Genomic DNA, 19,095 nt, shown 5'->3' on the forward strand with positions numbered 1-19,095 from the left:
TTTAAAATGGGAACTCTTCATCTTCCTGTCTACCAGGGGCTTACATTTGGGAAGACTTTCCATTCACTGAAAGGATCAACTGAAGAAATTAAATCTGCACACCTGAAAGTGTTCAATAGGTTTCCGTGAAAGAACGGAATAACAGGAAGAGTTAAATCCCTTCATCCGTGTCTCTGATCAAGATACTATGATTTGGGCTTCCTTCTCTTTGTAACAATAGAGAGAAACATGTCAAAGGAGAAACTCAAGAACAGTTTTGTTTGTGGCTTCCTGTGTGGTGAAAAATGAATTTCTGTTTTGTCCTATTATTGCATGTTGAGATGTGTTATGTTTTGGTTCTTAACCAAAATCACCCTGTCAAATTCCCTAAGTCCTCAAAGTCTAGTAGCCTGAATGTTGTTATGAGGCAAGGACAAGCCTAGTTTTTAACACTGGTTTTTAACAGTGGTTTAATTTCCACTTCACTTTCAAGAAATTTAAAGAGGTGCTACTGGTTCAGCAACTCCTGAACGAGAGACCCATTTCAGCCTTAAAAGAGTTGACACTGGGACAGAAACCAAAGAGAAACAAACTAAGCCAACATGCCATATATAGTATAGTAATGGGCTACCCTTCAATTAATATTTTATGCTGGAGAAAATGACAGGAATCAGAGAATAAGGTAGTTGGTGCATATTTCCCCTCTCACTAACAAGTTATAGAGAGCTGTCTGGTCATGCCTCAAGATTTTGGAGATACTATTCTGTTTCAAAGGCTACTTCTCCTACATAGGAGGAAGAGGAAAATCAGAAAAATAAGGTAAACAGGCATAAGGAATTCAGATTAAGAAACAGAGAGCTCAGATCAGGAAAGGGACACTAGTCTTACAGAGTGCATCCCAAGCCCAGTGTTTCTCAACCCACCAAGAGCCCAACATTTTCCACTTGCTTTCTCAGCGTCAGTTTTCATGAAATTCCTGTCCTTTTCCCTGGTGAATTTGACTGGCTTGCTTCCCAGCCTTCTTTCTCCTTTGATCCTAATCACCTGGGCAATCAGCTAGTCACTAGAAAAGGAATTAACTGCTTGCTTATTGGAAATCAATTGAGATGGCTGTGGGTTTTTCATTTTACTGTTCAAGAGAGATGAGGGGCAGGAACTGTGACTGTGCCAGTACTCTGCCTTAGAGTCTTAATGGCACATTCAATAGCCTAGTCTCATAAGATGTCTTGAGCAAAGAACAAATAACACCAGGGAATCTTCAAAATGAGAACTTATACTAGTACTCCCAGTACTAAGCCTACATGGCTTACATTGAAGTGATATGAAGTCAGATTCTGCTGTCTTAGAATAATAGGGCAAAAGAGTAAGTAGTCCCCGTTCAGAGCAATAGGAACTACTTTTAGAAGGTCTCTGACAACACTTTTTCCTTGTACAGCTGCCAGTAACAGTGGCTCACCCAGGGGCATGCTGCTGCTGCTGCGAGTGCCAAGGGGCACTGCTGACAAACCGTGCAGCGCTTGCTGTCTGCTCTCAGCTCACCAGCTGCTCTGAGCATCTGTAGGGAGACGGCTGCAGCACAACCAGACCAGGACCAGGGCACCCCAGAGACCACCCGCTGCCAAACTTTCCCTGTAGGGAGACCTAGACTTCAAACCTGCCAGGCTAGGGGCTGCCCACCTCCTGCAGCCACAAGTATACAGGAGGAAATTTTGGGAGGAAGACACAGTACTTGTCCTCTTTGCCCAGTGTCCACCTGGGCACTACATCATGCTAGGCAGTTTTTTGCTACAGCTGACATATGGCCTTAATCTTCAGTGTTATTTCCTTTTTTTTTTTTTTTTTTTTTATTTTATTGTTGTCCTGTGCTCATTAAAAGGCTGGGAATACTCCTCAGTGATTAACTATTTTCATTTTACAGATAACCCTATTAAAATAAATGTCTGTCTGTCTTGTATGGGTTGTTCTGTTTTACACTGACAATTTAACAAATACATCATGATTTCCACCCGTTAAACAGAAAATAACAGTTACCCCAGGTTTATCCACTGGTGTCTACACAGCTTCAATAAAGTATCTTCCCCCCCACCCCATTTCAGGTCATTACATTCACACAGAGAAAGGTGATGTTTGGACAATGTGTTTGCTGCATTGAACAGCTCAGTTTCTATTTTCAGTTCTGTTCGCTTTATCCAAAGGTCTAGTGAATGGCTGACAGCATTTTGAGTCAGTACAAAATACGTTCTCTATGGAGCAAAAAGAAAAAAGATTACCTTTTTGCAGGTTTTCCTTTGCAATTTAAATGAATCCTTGTCAAAACTGTATTTCTGTTGATTTTTCAGTCACGGAAGCTGTGTCCAGTTCTGCCTGTGATTAAGATGGATTCTCTGAGGACCAAAAAGATGAGAAAGGTGAAACTGATAATTGTAAAAATGTAGGCTGAACAGGAAATGTTCCTGAAAGTATTGTTGATAAAATGATATAGACCCCACCTGCAGTGCTGTGTCCAGCTCTGGGGCCCCCCAACATAAGAAGGACACAGAACTGCTTGAGCAGGTCCAGAGGAGGCCACAAAGATGATCAAGGGCCTGGAGCACCTCCCCTGTGAGGACAGGCTGAGAGAGTTGGGGGTGTTCAGCCTGGAGAAGAGAAGGCTCCAGGGAGACCTTATAGTGGCCTTCCAGTACTTAAAGGGGGTACAGGAAAGGTGGGGAGGGACTCTTTATCAGGGGGTGTAGGGATAGGATGAGGGGTAATGGTTTTAAACTGAAAGAGGGCAGATTTAGATTAGATAGAGGAAGAAATTCTTTACTGTGAGGGTGGTGAGACACTGGAACAGGTTGCCCAGAGAAGCTGTGGCTGCCCCCTCCCTGGAAGGGTTCAAGGCCAGGTTGGACGGGGCTTTGGGCAACCTGGGCTAGTGGAAGGTGTCTCTGCCCATGGCAGGGAGGTTTGAACTGGGTGATCTTTAAGGTCCCTTCCAACCCAAACCATTCTATGATTCTATGATAGTACAATCCCTTGGGTGGAGTCCTGATCACCTGGGATTTACAAAGCACACAGTTTGAGTAAGCAAAATTGAGCTATTGAATTAGCTTCAGGAACAAGGGGTAAAACCCATGGGTTATACTAATCAGTATGTTACATGATGGTTATAATAATCTCATTGGGGTTTAAGATCTACTATCAGAAAAATTACTGATAGATTATTGTATTTTTTCTTAATACATCATGTAGGACCACTTAGTAATTGGGTTAAACTCTTTATGGTTACATATGAAAAAGGTAGTCTTTTCCCAAAGGAATTTCCAATCCAAAAGTTTGTCAGGCGGGTGTTGGTATTCTCCCCAGTTTCTAACAAAGAGGCTAGCTAGTACAGACAAGCTAGACAAAAAAGCCACCAATAAAACCATCCTATAGTTATAAGGCTGTACATTCCAGAACCAAATTCTGAAAAAAATGCTCAGATTCTCTATCCATGTCCAACTTGATTGGAAAGAAAGCAATAAACCTCCTGATCCTTACATTTCTAAACTGACCTAAACCGTTCCCTATCCTATTCCAGTTTGTCTCAGTAAAGCTGGCTGTTTGCTTCAGGATACTTTTTCTTCAGCTTACTGTCCTATTGCCAGTAATTAGTTAGCAGCTCTCTGGCTAGGGTGAATAGCAAAGAGTTACAACAATTTTTCCAGTCAACCTGGAGAAGCTGAGCTGCCACTAAACAGGGCTGCTTTTTCTAAGAAGTCAAAGCTCCCTCGTAGCTCTTTAACAATCCCTTCTGGTAGTCATGATTCACCGTTTGAAAAATACTTCTCCATGCCAAAATAATGACTCATTTTGTAAAATGTCAATTAATGCCCTGCAGAGTTTGCAAAAAAACAGGTCTGGTTTTAATGAATTAGGATTAAAATTAGTAATTAATGTTTGAATCAAGTGATTATTTTCTTGATCCTGCTTAAAATTAAATTTGGTTATAAGCGCTTTGAAGGCAATGAGCAAGGAATCATTATTATTTAAGCAGCTTTAAATTACTTACATAATTACTTACATGAATGACGTATTTTCACCCTGAGATAATTAAAAATAATTAGTATGGCTTTATCACAGTTTTAATGTGCAAAAATCAAATTCATGTTATTAGTGGTGCTTGAATACTTGCTTTTTTGGATGGAATTTATCTGCAAATTATTGCATGAAAGTTAATGAAGCTATCACATGAATGCATTGCTCGGAAAGAGTGATTTGGAAAGGATGCATCATCTCTCTGATGAACTCAGCTCTATTTTATTTTTCAGGGGGTTTTATTAAAGTTTTCTGATATAATAAGCAATTTTATAGCTAGTACAATACATAGTGTGTCTTGCTGCAAGAAATAACAAACCTTGGGCTTTATTTCTTTTGCCTACTCTGGCTTAAATCAAATGTAGATTCCATAAATTCAGTGGAATCACAATGCTACAGAGTGTATATAACCCAACCCCAGCAACGACTGACAGGTTTGAGTGTATAACTCAAACTCAACAAAAGTTTCTAACTTTTTGAAGTGTGGACTAAACATTCACCTAATTCTTTCCTATCTATATACTGTTGCATAAATTATCATGCATTCTCTTACTAACAGCATATCATCAGTTCAACTATCCAAGAGACTTTGCTTAAATAGGAAGGCAAGATTAGGAAAATAGTATTTTTACCTTTTAAAGACATCTAACTTTAAAAGGCAATTTAATTCCCTTTTAAAGCAGTTTAACAGATGGAGATAAAAAAGAGAAGCCAGTATAGTGTCATTAGCCAGAAGTGCTTTATGGACCACATTTATTAATATTTCTCATTAGAGAATTACACTAGGGTTTTGAGATGCAGTCTAGACCATGGCTGTGGTTCCCTTATTTTTTAAAGAGGAGATAATTACAAAGTTCAGAACAGAAGTTTGCCAGTTGCTCAGGATCTTTGGGGTTTTCACACCTACTTATAATAAACAATCCTTATTTACCACCATATTCCTCTAGTTTCAGTGGTTAGTGAGTGCCTCAGCTGAATCTTTTGCCACCAGCTAGTCAACATAGGGCTATATTTACTGGTGATCTCATATTTCATCTTCCGTTACACATCCTCTTGACCACACCACTCTTACCAAAGATGCTGCTGTTATGCCTACCTTTGACATTTTGCTGCAGTGGAATAAACATTTTCCTTCCTGCTCACTAAGGGTATTATCTATAATAGCAGACCTAGGAGTGCCTCCCAGCTCCTAGTCTGTGTGATTGCCAGCGCTGGGTTGAGATCAAGCACTTGTTCTATCTCCTCCTCCTCTGACTGCAGTTTCTGACTAGCTTGCAATAATATTGTATTTATGTCCACAGCATCCCTATAAAGTAGGAAGCACTATTTCCCCACTGTACAGATGGGTAATGAGAACAAGATCTGAGACATTTAATTTTAACTGAAATGACTGCATTAAAAGTTGTTGAAAGACAAGAAACAAATGGTAGTTTTCACACAGGATGGGTGTGATCAGCACTACACTTCTCAAATCTGTCTTGGCATCTGCCAGGATGTTCACCAATGATTTGAAAAAAAGGGCTAAATAATCTTGTGAAAAATATTCAAATTATAAAATGTAATTTAGGATAACAAAATCCAAAGGCACTAATAGGAAAGAGCTGCAGAAGAATGTTGAGGTAGTGAATGGCTGAAGTGATTAAATGGCAACTGAAATTCAATATCAGTAACTGCAGAGTATTAGTCACATGAATAAATAATTAGGCATAGGATGTACAAAGTCAAATTTTAAATTTGATACCCAAGCTTTGGAAAATATTTCAGAATATTTGTGGACCATTCCCTGGAAACATTAGTTCAGAGTTCTGTGGCAATCAACAGAACTAGAGCAATACATTTATTAGGAAAGGAAATGAAACCATAGCAGAAAACCTTATTAATTCCATGGTGCCCCTGAGTCTTAAACAGCACAAGAATTGTTATTATGGTTTAGGCCTCCAAACAGTTTTGAAGACCTTTGAGAATCTGCATGCCAGCAATATGACTGGTGTCATACAAGAAGTTTCTTTTGCAGCATAGAAATAACTCAGTTTCATAGGAACCTAGGCTTCCTCTGACCACTGAACCATCCTTTACATTCAGCGAGTGTTCCTCCTGCCCTTCCTCTCTGTATATACTCCAGAAAGCTTCTTGTTGAGAAGCTCTGGCCTTCTGCCATCAAGTTTGGGGGTTCTTCCCCATTAAAAAATGTCAGAAATACTGTTTAGAATCTGGTATAACTTGATAGTTAAGACTGTGATGTGTCTGGTCTCAAAGTGATGAAAAAAAGCCATAGGTAACCACATATTTTTGGCTTCATTCCTCATTACTAGATAAGTTTTAGTCATAGACACTCATAAAATACATTAAATCTCATGGAAATATCCATATTTAGCAGCAGTAAGTAAATACTCTGCTGGTTTCAATGGCCTTTTTCAGACAGAAAAGCAGGCAGGGGAAAAGACTTTATGATGAGTAGCCATGACTTACAAAACCATAGTCCCACTTAGTATGTCTTTTTATGGTAAAGGTTTCAAGAAACTCCCCAATTTCCAATTAGAAGTGGAATTAAAACTACAACTTCAGCATACCTTTGCATTAGCAATCCATAGCAACTACAGAGGCTGTGCATTTACTGGGTGATAAATAGCCTTATCCCTCTTAAATATAGAGAAGGTAAATGCCATGTTAAGGTAGCAAAGGAAATAATAAGATTCACCTCTTCCTCGGTCTGAAACTTCTTCTGCTGTGCCAAGTCACCTTGTTTACGGCTTCCAGAAAGTTGCTGGTGATCAGTACACAGTCTGTGCAGGCTTTTTCTTCTCCCAAAAGAGCCAAATACTAACTAACCATTAAAGTTGTGTAAGTTTTTATCACAGTTGAAAATATACCTCTGGATTCATGTTCAAGGAAAGTCATGAAAGGACACGTGCGTTCTTCCAATTTAATGCTGTATTAGATGTGAATCTGAAATTTGCATTATCAGATTTTGAAAAATGGCATGGGGGAGGAATTAAAACTAAAAAAACCTGTTAAGCAAAGAAATTTCTAGTATCTCTTTACAGTTATGCTGTCTATATCTAAAGCTGAAAGGAGGCTGCATTAAGAATACTAGGCTAGATTTCAATGCTGCCTGGAGTAGTTGGATCCCCTAAAGAGAGAAAAGGAGTAAATATTCAGTTAGCTCCACTGGGATAAATTGGCTATTTTTGCCAGTAGGACACTTCAAAAGAGTAATACATATAGCTATATGCACCCACACACATGAAATAACGAGTTTTCCAAAACAGATACATATAGAACTCAACTTTTCTGTGCAGAAAGATTCAACAGACCCTGTAATGACAAAGCAGGTAAGTTAGCTGTAACTGCCTTAAACTGGTCCTCCCGGTGGTATTCTTTACTGCAGTTGAATGACACTCAAACAGATGTGAAATTGTTTCTTACCTCTGAAAGCCAGAGGAAATGAAGGGAATCTCTTCTAGTCTCTCTCTCTCCGAACGAATTTTCCCACTTATTACTATGAGTAAGAAGCAGACATGCCAGCAGTCACAGGAAATTGTTTTCGGAAAGCAATTTTTGATCGATACAATTGAATGATCACTATTAAGGGTGATTATTAAAAATGAATTTCACTGTTCATATCTTTTTGCACATTATGTCATTCACGTGATTTGTTGTTTAATATCACTCCAGTTATATTACTTTTTTTCCCCCTTGCTCATCTGGAGAAACCACAGATGATGGACTGCTATAGAGACTCCCCATAACTACCTTCAAACATGTTCAGCCTCACTAGATTTAGGCAGACCAGCCCATAAAAATCTTCAAACATACTGAGAGGTTCCATGTGTGTCCCAAAGCCAATATACGCAGCAAACTGCAATCTGTGTAAAACTGCAAAATCCCTCAAAATAGATTTAAGACAGCAAAACCTTCTACTCCCAGTCCTTCCACATTATTGCAACAGTATGACTTGAATGCATTCGGACTAGTATCACCAATAATGGAAGTTGATGCCAGTAGGTGCTGAAATGTAATGTCTTTTCCATACACTCCAATTACATTAAAGTGGCAGAGGTTTGGATTCTCAAACTATTCAGTTATTGATTGGCCTTTAGATAGAGAGCATTTGTTTTCAGTTTCTCACTTTAACCCTGTGTTCCACTAAACTCACTACAGTTAGCACTCAGAATAAATCGCATTTTGGACGATTAAGTAAGTCAGATGGTAAGGCTGAGTGCACAATCTATCCTCTCTCTTGCCAATCACTTATGGTTCATCAACTCTTGCAATAAAAAATGAGAAAGGTAAAAGTCTCAGAAAGAGCAGGGTTAAAAGGAGATGTTACAATCACCTGACCTTCCTCCCCCCTCCCCCCTTTCCACAAAACAGCAAAGAGCATGGGACTGCCAAAGGGAAGACTGAGACATTCTTTCATTTCCTGATTGAAAATACCAGAAGGGATGATTGCTTCACAAAACCATGTCAGGATGCTGTTTTTCCCATTTAAGCCAGCTTCCTCATAGGAAGAATGATCATTTGATATTAAAATTAAAATCACCGCTAAAGGATCATTAGCTAATCCTACAGGTGAATCTCATCAACAGCATCTAAAAAGCTTTTGGCTAATTCTTTTTAAAATGTGTCTCCACTGAAAGCAGTGAAAGTATAGTCAGTACAAGGGGCAGGAGAATTGGTTCCCTGCATTCAGATCACCCTGTATACAGCTGTTTCAGTCCTGCAGTGCATGCTATGGTATGATTTAATATGGGATGCTGTGCAACAAAGATGAAAATATGCCAGATTGTAAAATAGTAAATTCCTTCTTTCTATTTATAGTTTCTTCACAATCTTCTATCTTATATGGGAGAGATTTAAAAAAAACCCCAACTGTCTTTGCAGAACCACAAACCATCATCACTTTATACATATGACAGTGAGAAGAGATAGGCTGGCATCTGCCCATGTGATTGACATGTCCTGCAACACTGAAATCGTTAGCTATTGTTTTCTTTCCCTAGAAAAAACTTCTACAGAAACCAACAGGTTTCTGTTCATTTAATTTAGTTCCCTGAAAAATCCCTTCCTTTGATTCTAGATGCTTCTTGGCAAAGCAGTTAATGTATGCTTAAATGTAAGGTCAAATGGGTTGGTTGCCTAAGAGCAAGGGTACACAGTGTACATGGAGAGCCACTGCTGCAGCCAAAAAGAAGAGGTCCAGCTGCACAGTTCTAGCCCCGTCCTGTGCTGGTTTTGGACTGACTTTTCTGTGAGCTGATTCAACTTGCTAACTCAGCATAAATCTATTCATTCTTTCGCTGGTGTGTTTCCTGCTCAGTTAGCAAGCTGAATCAGCTCACAGCAAGGTTCAATGAATCAGTGCAAGGTGACGGAGGAAAGCATGGAGTGAGGCATGGGGGAAGCAGGCTGTCCTCCTGTCAGTAGAAATGAGCTGTTGTACTGCCTTCTCCATGTCAGGTAACTTCACTCTGAGGTACTTTAGGAAAATCTAGTATTCACGTCTCTGAAACTCTGGACACAGACGTACCTAAGAAAAGATTTTCCTGGTGGCCAGTTGAGGGGTGTAGCCATAGACACTATAACTACCATGAAGAAGGCTGCCAGCAGCTAAGGGTCTATTGCTAGGGGCTTACTGTTGCCACCCTGCTGCAGCTCAGGGCCCTACATCTGAACAAACAGCTCATGCCAGCACAACCCACCTACTTTATCTCACTTTATCCCACCATTGAATGCTGTGTGGTAAACTTGGGCTGACTTTGCGATAAAACGCACCATGAGCAGATGGCTAACCTACCCTGTCAAGCCTGTTCGTGCCTCCACCAACGGCATAGCGAAAACTGTCTGGTAACATCCAGCATCTTTTGCATAGTGATCATGGCCTTCAGTTTTAAACCACGGGAGGGAAAGCTGAAGGGAGATGAGGAGGTTCAGCTAAGTGAAGGACCCTGTGAAAAGATAGTAACAATAATGATTTCTTTTTCAGTAGAAAGGACCACTGTGGAGCCTACTATACCCAATGGCCCTGTACTGTTTAGAGATTTAGAAAAGTGTAGTCTTGATGGTAAACCTGAGGGATGAAAACCATTAGGATTAAAACCATTGCTGCCTTCAATGGTTTCATCCTTTGACCAACAGAAAAGCAGGATGCTGTAGAAGAGAACTGGAAAAAAAATGCAATCTTTCACTGACTCCCAGCTCAGCAAGTTTGGCAAGTGTTTTTTTGAAGTGAGTTTAAAGATCAGTTACCAGGTTAGAAGTGAAATCTTTTTCAATTTCTATCATTGATGAGGTCCAGAGAGAATTGCTTTGTTCGTAGCACCACATCAGATCAGAATGCATCTTCAGATGCTGTCAGTGAACCAGAAAACATCAAGAGGATTTCACAGGGGGAAAGAATAATCTTATGAATCTCTGAAATGAGTGCCCTGCTGGTCTGCTGAATGTGGGCAAAATCCATGATTAAATCTGCTACCATTCCTGCTTTGCTGTCTGCTGTTGTCAGGCTTTATATCAAAGACAGGTCAAAATCTTAATCTGCATTCATCTTGTATATCTACTGAAGATAATTAAAAAAACCCCAAAACTTACAGGGATCAGGTTTGATTTCTTCTAAATTATTTCCTGGTGATTGGCTTTTTACAATGATCTGTTCTGCTGCATTTGTTTTTTCCTGCACTATGGAACATTTGGCTAATACACATGATACAAACATGTGCATCTTCAGGGCATAACAAAATGCTCTGAGATCATTTATTTACTAGAAACAGTTAATGGGATGAGCAGAGGCCTACTGAGTATGAGAAAGAATGCCATAAATTACTCTCTGCTCTTTAAGAAGTAAGAACATAAAAACGATTAGACACAAAGTCCTTTATCCTGAAAAATCACACAGACTAGATGGTGGGGAATAAAAGACTATTGCACTTCATTGTAAATATGAATGGAAACTATGAATAATGAAAAATAAGATTAAATGCTGCTCCTAGTCTTGTTGAGAAGACATGTCAACTTCTGGACAAATTTTTTCTTGCATGCAGAGTCGATTGAGAGCTGTGGAATTAGAGCACAGGAAGGATCTGAACAAGCACAGTGATTCTAAATGTTAAGTCAAATGCTGTGCATGGCTGCAGGCCTCTGGTCTCATTCTTTAAGGATTCTTTTCTTGTAAAACACAAGCCAAACTCTCAAAATGCGGTAATGGTGCTTTGCAGATTTGCGTCCTTACTTAGTCTTTTCCAGACACCACAATATACAATGCACACTAACATTTAGAAGACCAACATTTATACTTCACTAGCTGGCAGATTCACTCTGAAGGCGGCTATACTTAAGTATTTTTTTAAAATTACTTATGCCTAGGAACTCAGAGGTCTCAATGAAGGCAAGGTATTGGAAGATAAAAAATTAGGAGATGATCATTCCAAACTGATATTTGGATAAATAAATATTTAAGCTGGTTTACATATCAGCCAGAATTTTCTGATGAAGAAAGATCACAGAAGAGGTAATCATACCAAAGATTAGATTCTTAGGGGAAACATAAATGCCTTATAGAAATGATTGCTCCCATTAAATGAATGGCAATAGTTTTGTCCCCTTTCACATGAAGTCGCAAGAATATTATTTAAACAGTAAAGAAAACAAACATAAGGCATTTACTGGCAATATATGACTAGTTAAGAGGAACTGATGCCATTCAGCTGTGCCTTTAGCCATTCACCCGAACTGATTTTTAAGCTCTTGAATGGACTGTGCTGAAATGGTCTCTTCAGGAAGCAGAAATAAAAGTACAGGCACAAGTTACATTGATTTGTGACACAAAGGGGTATTGTTGATCTGTAAGGGGTATTGTTGAAGAAGTCTAAGACATTGTGTAATGAAAGAATGCTTAAATTGTCCTCCTTTTATAGCACACATAATTGACTTGTCTCCACTCACATATTACACCAATGATGGAACCATGTACAAATCTCAGACTAGTCAGGACCCATTGGACCAGGCTGCCGACCTACGATGCGTTAAGTGTTCCCTTTTTCTCTGAATGGTCAGATAAATAAATGGTATAATTATCGTACCAGAATGACCTGCACCAAATCCATGGGGATCCTCACTGAAAATCTCTGCTTCCAGGGAGTGGGGTGGTTGTACAGCTCACAAGTTGGTGGAGGTGTTTTATTATTCCCTGGTGCTTGACCAGAAGATGGCGGTAATTCCCTTTGCATAAATGAGAAAGCTTAAAAAAGATACTCAGAAATGCAGCCAAGGCGTTTAGGGGAGGGGGAAGAAATTCCGAAAACAGCCTGCTAGAGCTAAGTGAATAAAATTATATTGCAGATAACAGAAGGAATATAGCTAAGCTCTTTTTCTTGTTCCTGTGACTATTTTTACTATTTCTCTGGTGTCTAAAAGAAAGACAAATTTTTGGAAAGGTATACAGCTCCCAGAGCTTCCAGTTAGGTATTATTTTTAGCACTAATCACATCTGCATATTGCAGAAAGAACAACACATTTCTAGCTGGCATTCAGCAGCTGTATGTTAATGTTATTTGTGAAAATATGCTCAAAAGCTTGTATATTAGAAAGATCTTAATATGCAGAAGAGACCACCTTTCCCAGCAGGCACCTCCACAGTGAAATGCACAATATTCTTGTACCAGTGCTGTGGCTCTAACCATGCAGCTTAGCAGCACTCCTCCATGCTATTGCCCCTTTGTGTTTTATACCTCTTCCTCCCTCGAAACTTTATAGATAGATCTCATCAATTATTGTGCTATCCTTAGGGCATATCTTGGGTATGTTCTGTAAATCCTCTTCTGCCTCAGTCTCAGCCAACCCCTTCACCCTACTCGCATCACTCCTGAACTTGCCTTCTGAAAGAAGCACTAGGAATTGTGTGCCTATGCATGAAACTCTTACTCTCTGACCTGAAAAATGCATATGCACAAAAAATTAATTTCCCTCATTTTCCTCAAGTTCTATAAATATTCTACAGAGGGAATATCCAGGCAGGACTGCTGAAAGATATAGTTTGGTGTGGCTATTAAAGGGTGCTAATGATAACCACATTTCAAAATCATATTTATTCTGGAAATACAAGAGTTATAAATTTATTAAGTTACCATGACATATCCATGTGTGGTATAATTGATACTGCCCCATTAATCTCAATCCAAAAGATAGATGCTGATTTTTACGAACCGAGAATCTGGCAGACTGGAGGAATATAACAGTTCCCCTTTGTCCACTCAAAAGAGTTAACATTTCAAAAGTAATGATGGACATTCCTGGCAAACTGCTCACAGAAGCTCCCATGAGAGACATTTTTTACATTAAGTATTCATTACATCATTACAAATATACACCACCAATTAGTCAACAACAGTATGTCAATGTAAGAAAAGGCAAGGGTCTTCCTGTAAATTATGTTTTGTGGATTTTAAAAGACTTCTGCAGGACAGATTATGTAAATAAGGGCTGTTGAATTAGGATCTTCTCTGAGTCTTTCTTATTTTACTTTCTGTAGGTATGAGTGATGATTTCAGTGGCCTGTTTGAGCCATGTAACTCTGCTGTCATCTGCATCTCATAGAAAAAATATTTATCTCTGCTTTGTCAGTCTAAACTCCTTCTACTACCAAGACATAACTTCTCAAGTTGTCTTTTTGCAGGCTGGCATTAGTTACTTCCATATCACCCTATCCTCCATCCCCCAGACATATAAATTTCATCCTCTTCAAGGTTATATTGTCCCCCAGGCTTACACTGAAGCACTGTGGATGGTACACCCTAAGTTCAATAGCTTTATGCTGGATCACACTATGGTATTTTGCAAGTAAAGTGAGCATACTCTGTGTGTGCTTCAAGCAAGCTGGCTAAAGATTTTTTAAGCCAAGAAGGTGAAAATTCACATTAGCACAGCCTGGAGCATTGTGGAGTAAATTCACATCACCCAGAGGGTGGAGGACAGGTATTGCCTTTCTAGCAATAATTCTTGTGCATCTACAAAAACCAGTCCAGTTTTAGCTAGTTGTGGATGCAACAAGTCTCCACTTAGGATCTCTCTTTATCTTAAGGGGCAATGAAGTTCTCTGTGATGGCCACAGTTCAGCCCTGTCCGGAGAGACTGTCAGTGCCTTCAAATGAGTTAACAATAAGTGGTACTGAGAGGTTTTTAGAGGTTTTTTTAGAGGTTTTTAACTTTTGAATTATTCCATTGGCTTTGAAAAGATTGCACTTGCATTTGGGTAGCTATTGCAATCTGTCATTAGGGAGAACAGCAACTTCTATTTCAGCCATAATATATAAATTAAACAAAGCCTTTAGTCTCTCAATGAACTGAAGATATACATCGACACTGGGTACCTCAGTGTATGTCACCTAGATGGAAGAACACTGCCATGGCGTAAATGAAAACAACATGGAGGAGGTTAGCATTATCTCTCCATCAGACTTTTATCATACTGTCTTATAACAATCCAAGGACAGAAATGGCAGGCTTTGTATTAATATTTATCTGCTTTATAGTGTATTATCATATGCACATTAAAAAGTGTTACTGTACTATTACTAATTACTGCACTATTTGATTAAGATAAAGAGTGAAGACTTTTCTCCCATTAGCCAGTATTTATTCACACAGTTTGCTTTTAGGAAGTTTTTTTAAACACTTTTTACGTTCTTTCCTATAGCTTCACTGTCAGTATTATATACTGATTATACAACTGTATTATATTATTGATTATATATTGGTTTAGATTTACTATCTCTTCACATTTACTGTTAAAAACACCAAGTTCTTTCCTTTTGTCTAATCAAAACAAACTGTGATTTAAATTGTGCTCCAGGCCTGTCATTTTCCAGTAATTTGTAATCTATTCCCTAATTAACAAGCATAATCCTCCTTTTTAATTTGTCCTTTACAAAAGCTAAGCCTTTGCAATTTTGGCCAGATACTTGCTGTCCACTTCCTTGATCCTAGTCAGAAATCATATTTACAGAAACTATATATTCTTAAAAGTTTAAGCCAAAGAAAACCAAACCCCATTAGGGTCAGTGATTCCATTTCAAACTTAGGGTCAGGACAGACAGCCTCGAAAACTACTCAGTGTGTCATCCAGTAAAATGATATCTGCTTCAATTCACTTGAAAGTTACGGCTCCAAGAGCACAATAGAATACAAAGTTCCCCACATCTGGAAATCAGAATCATGCTCACACTCAACATCAATTTCCTTCCACCCTAACTTTCAGCTAACGTCATTCCAACCTAAGCACTGGCATCAGCAGATGTGTCCCTTCACTTAACCATTGCAACTTTTTCCAAATGGCCTCTAATCTTGTTGGTTGTCAAGCTGCAGGATAAAAAAATATCTGTCAATAAACATAGCTTCAGCTTCCTAAATCCCTCTATAATTCTCGTTCCAGTCAATGTCAGAGTAATTGCAGTTTCATATGATCAATGTCCTAGCCCAAGTACAGTCCTCCATCTGCATAAATATTTCCTGATCTGTCTTTTCACCTAGCCCTGGGAGATCAGTAATTGTTTTCTATTATAATTGTTTTAACATTTCAGTCTTTAGCCTCAAGTTCAAGGTGTCTGAGTTGCCATCCATATGAATGTTATTTGGTTTTCAGAATAATGTCCTTCCTCATTTATACTGTCATATCTCCTTCTCCTTTCTCAGTGAGAATTGCCTGTCCTTAAACTCTGTATCTGGGTAATGTAATATTACAGCCTATTTCCTGAACTGGCCACGTTTCAGTTACTCCTATTACACCAGATTTGTCTTTAAGCAGCAGATGTCCTTGCTCTTCCAATCTTGTTTTCTGTTCCCCCTGTCATCCCCCCGCCCCGCCTCACCATGCCCTCCAGCACATGAAGTATTCACCTGCTAAACAATAAACAGAAGCTAGTCTGCCTCACTCAAGCATTTTTCATACCTGTCTAAATGGAAGAAGGGGTGGTTGTGAAGTTAGTATCTCTGCGAAATAGAAATCTACGATCTTATATCAGATAGGGATTAGCCCCGGTTTCAACAATAGGAGGTTGTCAGTAAAACCCTCTAACATAGACAAGGCAAAACAGTGTTATGCAGGAAGAGCTTTCCCATATTTGTAGATCATGTGAGCTCCTAGAAAGTCAACTAACTTTTCCCAACTAGAGGGAGGCCCATGTATCCATTGTAAAAAAGCATCTGTATCAGTTTCTGGTCACCAGTTGCTAAAAGCTACAACAAACATCAATGCACTTGTGACAAGACAGGTCCAAAACTCATAGATGTCTGTGGAGGTTTTCACGTCACTTGAGCGTTTCTGGATCTCAAAGTCAGGCTCTTTGTCATACAGCTCACAACATAGGTTTTGCCATTTATTTCCACAGATATGTCTGCATTAGCAAGAAGACCATAATATGTCCTTCCTTTGTCCTTAGGCTGGAACAATTACAGTCCATCTGTCACTCCGCCTTTTACTCTCAAGGGGATAGGCATGTAGTCTTATATTTTTCTGTTTTACATCTCCAGGAACCCTGACTGCACTAGTGTTACGACTGTAAACACCAGAGGCCTTTCCCCCTGCTCTAGGGAAATACAGCTTTACACCCAAGCTCATCAATGTTAGTCATAAAAATGGCATAAGTTTTTCCAGCTCACACACTCACTGCACATTTTATTTCATTTTTATTTTACTTGAATACATGTATTGCATATGCATTAAGCAGGCTATGCCAGAAGCATCATTCCAGAAACATATTTAACTCGACAGCCTGCTCAAGTGGAACAGCAGTGCTACTCATTACATATTGGACTGAAAGTCCTACCAGAGCGGAGACTTCCAACGGAAGCTTTCCTTCCCCTCTCTGACCTAACAAGAACAGAGGGATTGCTAATCTCTGCCTCAGTTCTGAGCACCACATCACCATGTTAGATTTAAAGTGGATGTAGTCAGGATACGACAACCCAGATAAAGGAAAATTTGTTTCTCAGAATATGCAAATAGGAGTAAAATTATAATCTGTTGTCTGCGAGTTCAATAAAAACAAACCAAGTTGTCTGTATTTGCTCTCACTAACATTACTTTCTGAGATATCATGGGTTAAGTTTAAATTTCTGATCTAACTACATTCAAATTACAGAGCAATGACATGTATGAACTTGCCCTTCTGTAATTTCTTTCATATGAAAACTACATTTTGTCTCCATTTTCTTGCATGTAAAAAAAAAAAAAGAGAACATTTGGCATTTTAAGTGCCTACAAATGAGTTGAAAGGATGCCAAAAAAATACATGTTAGAAGCGTGATTAACGTTATGTACCTGAAACACGTGAAGTATCAGTGGCGTGAGGTACTTACCAAAAAAGCACCAGAGGGTTTTCATTGTGGCATCTCTGATGGAACAATAAAATATCTTGAAGCCCTGAGAAAACAGTCAGGTGCGTGACCACTTAGTAACTTGAATTCAAGTACAAGTAAAAAAGAATATTATTAGAAATAATTTTTTCTCTTCTTTTCACAAGTCTAACCAATTTCTAGGGCTGAAGAGGAGCATAAATTAGCAAGGTCACAGATACTGTGAATATAAAAGGTCTAACTTGTATTAGCTCTTCTGTACTCTATAAATGGTAGTTAAATGATCCTCCCAGTTCTCAGGATTAATAACTAGCCCAATTTTACAAGTGGAAAAGAGCCAGCTCAGGCGCCCAGTCTGACATGGGCACAGGCATTCTTTTTCACTTAGCTATCTAGATTGAAGCAGAAGATACCTTGCCTTGATGAAAGTCAGATACAAGGGATGGAAAAAAAATCCAGGCCTGAAACTTCCATCTTTCTGCTGCCTTACTTTCAAAAGAGGAGGAAGAGATCATAGACTCATAGAATGGTTTGGGTTGGAAGGGACCTTAAAGATCACCCAGTTCAAACCGCCCTGCCCTGGGCAGAGACACCTTCCACTAGCCCAGGTTGCTCAAAGCCCCGTCCAACCTGGCCTTGAACACTTCCAGGGATGGGGCAGCCACAGCTTCTCTGGGCAACCTGTTCCAGTGTCTCACGGCCCTCACAGTAAAGATTTTCCTCCTTACATCTAATCTAAATCTACCCTCTTTCAGTTTAAAACCATTACCCCTCATCCTATCCCTACACCCCCTGATAAAGAGTCCCTCCCCACCTTTCCTGTACCCCCTTTAAGTACTGGAAGGCCGCTATAAGGTCTCCCTGGAGCCTTCTCTTCTCCAGGCTGAACAATGCCAACTCTCTCAGCCTGTCCTCACAGGGAGGTGCTCCAGCCCCCTGAGCATCTTAGTGGCTTCCTCTGGACCCGCTCGAGCAGTTCTGTGTCCTTCTTATGTTGGGGGCCCCAGAGCTGGACACAGCACTGCAGGGGGGCCTCACGAGAGCGGAGTAGAGGAGGAGAATCCCCTCCCTCAACCTGCTGGCCACACTGCTCTTGATGCAGCCCAGGACACGGTTGGCTTTCTGGGCTGCGAGCGCACATTGCTGCCTCACAGTCACTTTTCCATCCACTAATACCCCCAAGTTCTTCCCCACAGGCCTGCTCTCAGTCCACTCTTCGCCCAGCCTGTATTTGTGTTTGGGATTGCCCTGACCCATGGGCAGGACCTTGCCCTTGGCCTTGTTGAACTCCATGAGGTTTGCATAGGCCCGTGTCTCCAGCCTGTCCAGTCCCTCTGGATGGCACATCCCTTCCCTCCAGCGTGTCGACGGCACCACACAGCTCAGTGTTGCTGGCAAACTTGCTAAGGGTGCACTCAACATCTTGTGGAGCAGTGTGCTGTGCCCCCAAGTATTAGGCTGATCTGTCCAGTAGCAGTTAACTCAGCTTTCCTTTTCTAGGTTTAATTTGTCTATCATTATAAGGCCAGACTTGCTGCAGAGGCTGGGGAAATTGCAGTCCTGATGCATTTATATCATTACAGTGTTAACAAAACTCTCAGCACCAGCACTCTATTTAGAGCAGTGCAAGACCCACCTGAAACAAGTAAAGCTCACTACTGTTACTTTTGCCAGGGACAGTGGAGGTCTCTGTACTTTCCCCAAAGGTCA

The 19,095-nt window shown here is 39.9% G+C and overlaps 1 long non-coding RNA gene across 1 annotated transcript; it reads right to left on the minus strand.

Annotated features, from left to right (window-relative positions):
* Positions 1 to 7: 7 nt before the first annotated feature.
* Positions 8 to 17,433, minus strand: LOC141951539 (uncharacterized). The gene is made up of 4 exons (XR_012631378.1): positions 17,389 to 17,433; positions 7,465 to 7,537; positions 2,250 to 2,363; positions 8 to 102 (listed from the first exon to the last, which is right to left on the minus strand). It is a non-coding gene; the product is annotated as an uncharacterized LOC141951539 (long non-coding RNA).
* Between the last annotated feature and the right edge of the window lie 1,662 nt (positions 17,434 to 19,095).

This window comes from Strix uralensis, chromosome 18, assembly GCF_047716275.1.
Source record: "Strix uralensis isolate ZFMK-TIS-50842 chromosome 18, bStrUra1, whole genome shotgun sequence".
Taxonomy (NCBI): Eukaryota; Metazoa; Chordata; class Aves; order Strigiformes; family Strigidae; genus Strix; species Strix uralensis.